Source organism: Hylobates moloch, unplaced genomic scaffold, assembly GCF_009828535.3.
Source record: "Hylobates moloch isolate HMO894 unplaced genomic scaffold, HMol_V3 SCAFFOLD_7, whole genome shotgun sequence".
In the NCBI taxonomy this organism is placed as follows: Eukaryota; Metazoa; Chordata; class Mammalia; order Primates; family Hylobatidae; genus Hylobates; species Hylobates moloch.
Window position 1 is genome coordinate 74,970,193 of NW_026652282.1, and position 5,804 is coordinate 74,975,996.

Here is a 5,804-nt window from a genome sequence, read left to right on the forward strand (position 1 = left end):
TCTGATGGTTTTATAAAGGGGAGTTTTCCTGCACAAGTTCTCTTCTCTTGTCTGCCACCATGTGAAATACGCCTTTCACCTTCCATCATAATTGTGTGGCCTCCCCAGCCATGTGGAACTGTTAGTCTATTAAACCTCTTTATTTTGTAAATTGCCCAGTCTTTACATACGTCTTTATCAGCAGCAAGAAAATGGATTCATACAGGTACCAGGCTTAATAACTGGGTGATGAAATAATCTGTACAACAAATTCTCATGATACAAATTTACTTATGTAACAAACCTGCACATGTACCCCTGAACTAAAATAAAAGTTCAAAATAAAGAAAGAAATAATAGACTTTAAGTTAAAAACTATAAAGCAAAAGAAAGGTCACTGTATACTAATATGAGGTTGAATTCATCAAGAAGATATAATAAGAATATATATGCATGGAAAAATATAAAATCCAAATATATAAAGCAAATATTAATAGATCTGAATAGAAAGATTGACTACTATACAAAAATAGAGGATTTCAATACTACCCTTTCAACAATAGACAGAGCAGAGAGAAAATCAAAAAGGAAATACTGGATTTAAACTACACTTTAAACCAAATGGACCTAACAAACATATATATAGCATTTCATTCATCAATAGCAGAATGTACATTTTTTCAAGTGCATACAGAACATTTGCAGGGTAGATCATACATAAAGCCACAAAAAATCTTTGAAACTTTAATAAGATTGAGATCATATCAAGTATATTTTCTGATCACAATGATTTAAAACTAGAAATTAATAATAAAGGGAATTTTAGAAAATTTACACATATATGAAAATTAAACATGTATGTAAATAAACAATGGCTCAAAGAAGAAATTAAAAGGAAAGTTTAAAAATATTTTGAGGCAAGTGAAAATGAAAATACAACTTACCAAAACACATAAAATGCATCAAAAGTAGCTCTATGAGAGAAGTTTAAAACAATAAACATTTATATCAAAAAAGAAGAAAGATAGCAAATAAACAACCTAGTGTTATTCTGTAAGAAACTAGAAAAAAAAAAAAAAAACTAAGCCCAAAGTTGGTAGAAAAAAGAAAATAGTAAAAATAAGGGCAGTAATAAACAAAATGGAGAATGAAAAGCAATAAGAAAGATGAGCAAAGCTGAATTGATTTTATGAAAAGATAAACAAAGTGGACAAAGTTTTAGCTAGACTAGTCAAGAATAAAAGAGAGAAGTCTTAAATAAATGCAATAAGAAATGAAAAAGGAAACATTACAAGTGATACCACAGAAATACAAAGTTTCATGAGACTACTATGAACAACTATACACCAACATGTTGAATAATATAGAAGAAATGTATAAATTCCTATAAACATACAACCTACCAAGACTAAATCAATCTCATAGCAAGAAAACAATCTGATTTTTATTTTTTTATATGCGAAGGATGTAAATTGAATTGGCATTTCTCAAAAGAAGAATTGCAAATGGCCAAGAGATATTTGAAAAAAAAATGATCAGCATCACTAATTATTATGGAAGTGCAAATAAAAGTCACAGTGTGTTACCACCTCACATCTGACAGGATGGCTATTATCCAAAAGACAGAAGACAACAAATGATGGCAATGATGCAAAGAAAAGGAAACCCTTGAAAACTGTTGGTAGGAATGTAAATTTGTACAGCCATTGTGGAAAACAGTATAAACATTTCTCAAAATGTTAAAAGTAGAACTAACATGATCCAGCAATTCATTGTCTGGGTATGTATCCAAGGAAATAGTAACACTTTCTCAAAGAGATCCATGTTTATTACATCATTATTCACAACAGTCAAGGTGTGGAATCAACCTAATAAACATAACATGGTATATATGCACAATGGAATACTGTTCAGCCTTTTGGAAGAAGAAAATCTTGTCATTTGTGAAAATATGTATGAATCTGTCAAACATTATGTTAAGTGAAATAAGCCAGTCACAGAAAGAAAAATATCATGTTATCTGACTTATATGTGGAATCTAAAAATATCAAACTCTTAGAAACAGAGTAAAATGGTGGTTAGAAGAACTGTAGGGTGTGTTGAGGATTGGGGAGATGTTTGTCAAAGGACATAACATTTCAATTAGGAGAAATAAGTTTGAGACCTATTGTACATAATGGTGACTATAGTTAATAACAATATAACATATACTTGGAAATTGCTTAGAGAGTAGATTTTGTGCTCTCACCTTCCTAAAATGATAAGTAGATGAGGTGTTGCCTCTGATACCTGGATTTTGCCTTTCCACAATGTATACATATATCAAAACATTATTTTGTAAACTATAAATATATACAATTTTATTTTTCAATTAAAAGTAAACAAAAATATCCATTAAGAATAAAGGCAAAATAAAGACATTCTTAAATGAAGGAAAACTAAGAGAATTTGTTGCCATTAGATCTGTTTAAAAGAAATTCTAGTGAAAGTCCTTCACGTGGAAAAAAGAATAACAGAAGAAAAACAAAAATTTAAGAATGAGGAAATATAAACAACATTGGTAAATATAATATACTATTTTAGATCACTTGAGTTCTTTAAAGTATGTTGGACAATTTAAAGAAAAAAGATATTATTTTACTGGTATGATTTTGAGCTTATCAGTATATGTAGATATGATAAATATGACAAAAATGAACATGAATTCTGCAAAAATTGAAGCAAGAATGAACATCAAATTTGTGGTGAAGTTTGGGTGAAAAAATGATGACATTAATGCTTTAAAGTTTATGGGGACAATGCCTCAAATAAACCAGCAGTTTATGATGAATAACTCATTTTCAGAAGGCATAAAAAAAAGTTTAAGGTGAAGGCCTCAGCAGCAGACTATCCACATCAATTTCCAAAAAACAAATTCATCTTGTTCACACCCTATTTGGAGAGGACCCACAATCAACAGGTGCAATAACAGCCAAAATCATGCACATAGCCATTGGTTCAGCTTACATAATTCTGGATGAAAAGTTGACGATGAGCAAATTTGTCACTTGATGGGTGCCAAAACCATTGCACCCAGGTCATCTGCAGATAAGAGCAGAGTTTTCACTGGAAATGTCAAACAATGGGATGAAGATCCTGAAACATGTATTCAAAGACTTGTAACAGGAGATAATACATGGCTTTACCAGTATGATCCCGAAGACAAAGCAGAACGAAAGCAATGGCTATCAAGAGGTAGAAGTGTTCTAGTCAAAGCAAAAGTTAACAGGTCAAGAAAAGGTAATGGCAACAGATTTTTCAGATGGTCAAGGCATTTTGCTTGTTAACTTTCTGGAGGGTCAAAGAATGATAACATTTGCTTATTATGAGAGTGATTTGAGAAAGGTAGGCAAATGTTTAGGAGAAAACCACCGGGGAAAGCTTCACCAAAGAGTTCTCTATCACAATTCCTATGCTTATTCTCATCAAATAAGGAATCTTTTACGAGAGTTTCAATGGAAAATTATTAGGCATCCATCATACAGTCTTGATTTGACACCATCTGACTTATCTTTGTTTCCTAATCTTAAAAAACTGTAAAGGGCACACATTTTCTCAGTTAATTATGTAAAGAAAGGCTGCATTGACATGGCTAAATTCCCAGGACCTTTAAGGCAGAATGAATTGACCCAAATCATTGTTTACAAAACTGTTTGGAACTTGATGAAGCTTATATTGACAAATAAAATTTATACTCTATATTTTTATTTTAAAATATCATTTTCCATGATCTTTTTGAAGTCCCCTTTTGTGCATTTATACATGTATAAATAAATATATGTATATTTGAAGCCTGGAGCAACTGCTAAAGAAAATATGCAAATAAATAGAGTTGCAAAGCCAGCCTACAAATAATACAAATAATCTAAAGATGGAGAAGCAAAATATGCAAAAATAAAACAAATGATGAAATAATAGGCCTAAGTACAAACATATAAGTAATTACCTAAAATGTAAGTGACATAAGCACACCATTAAAAAGACAAAGACTGTGAGGATTAAAAAACAAAACAAGACTAACGATATGCTGCCTGCAAGAAACCCACATAAACTACAATTATTAAAAGGATGAAAAGTGGTATGTTATGCAAACACTAATTAAAAACAACAACCTTGGGATGAGGGATGTTATACAAAAATAAAATTATTTACTCACCAAGGAGGCATATCTGTCCTAAATATGCTTTCATCTAACAAGAGAACATCAGAATCCATGAAACAAAAGTGAACAGAATTAAAGGAAAACTAGACAAATCCACAATTATACTTAGAAATTTTAACAACCACTTCTTAGTTATCAGTAATAACAGCAGATAGAAAATCAGCAAGACTATAGAATACCTCAACAACACTATCAGTCAACATAACATAATTGATATTATAGAGCATGCTACTTAACAACAGAAAATCCTCTTTACAAGTGCACATAGAACATATGCAAAGATGTATCATTCTGAGTCACATAACAAAACTTATAAATTTTATAGTAATTAAAGTCACGAATAGTATGTTTCCTGAACATAGTGGAGTTAATTCAGAGATTTAGAAAGTTATTTGAAAAATACCCACATATTTGTAAATTAAAAAGAATCACACTTCTAAATTAAATAACACATTGATCAAAAAGGAAGTATTTTAATGAGTACAGGATTTTATTTTGGAATGACGTAAATGCTTTGAAACAAAATAAAGTAAGTAATTACATATCATTGGAGTATTACTAAATGTAATTATTTTTGCACTTTAAAATTGTTAATGGGTTTTTACTTCAATTTTTTAAAGTTTAATTTTAAAGGAAGTGAAAATGTTAGAAGACATTTTTAATAAATTAAAATAAAAATTAAATTACAATTATTTGACAATATTAGAAAATAATAAAGTTCTCAAATCAATAATTTAAAATTTGTGTCTTAACAAACTAGAAAAGAGAGAATAAACTGATCCAAACTAAGAAGAAGAAAGAATATAATAAAGGTAAAAGTAGAATTCAATCCAAAAGTTATTTCTTTAAAAAGATCCAGGCCGGGTGCAGTGGCTCACGCCTGTAATCCCAACACTTTGGGAGGCCGAGAAGGGTGGATCATGAGGTTAGGAGATTGAGATCATCCTGGCCAACATGGTGAAACCCTGTCTCTACTAAAAATACAAAAATTAGCTGGGTGTGGTGGCACGCGCCTGTATTCCCAGCTACTCGGGAGGCTGAGGCAGGAGAATCGCTTGAACCTGGTAGGCAGAGATCACACTGAGCTGAGATAGTGCCACTGCACTTCAGCCTAGAGACAGAGTGAAACTCCATCTAAAAAAAAAAATCCATAAAATAGAAAATATTAAGACTAAACAAGAAAAAAATATAGTGTAAGAAACTAGGCCCTGTATCGATAAATATAAATATAGACACACACACACACACCCATTTATATATATATATTAGTTAAATGTGGTAATTCACACCTACAGTCTCATCTACTTGGAAGGCTTGGGCAGGAGAATCACTTGAGCTTAGGAGTTCAAGATGCAGTGAGCTATGACTGCACTCCTGCATGCCAGAATGGGTTACAAAGAAAGATTTCATATCTAAAAAAAAAACAAAAAAAAGAAAGAAAGAATGAAAGAGGGACTATCACAACAGGCAACAGACCTTACATACATAAGAAGAATAAGAAATTCTATGAAAAACTTGTGAACAAATTTTAAAACTTTTATGAAAAGGAAACATTTCTTGAAATGCACAAACCATCAAAGCTCATGCAAGGAGAAATAGATAAATCTGATAGTTGTGAAACTAT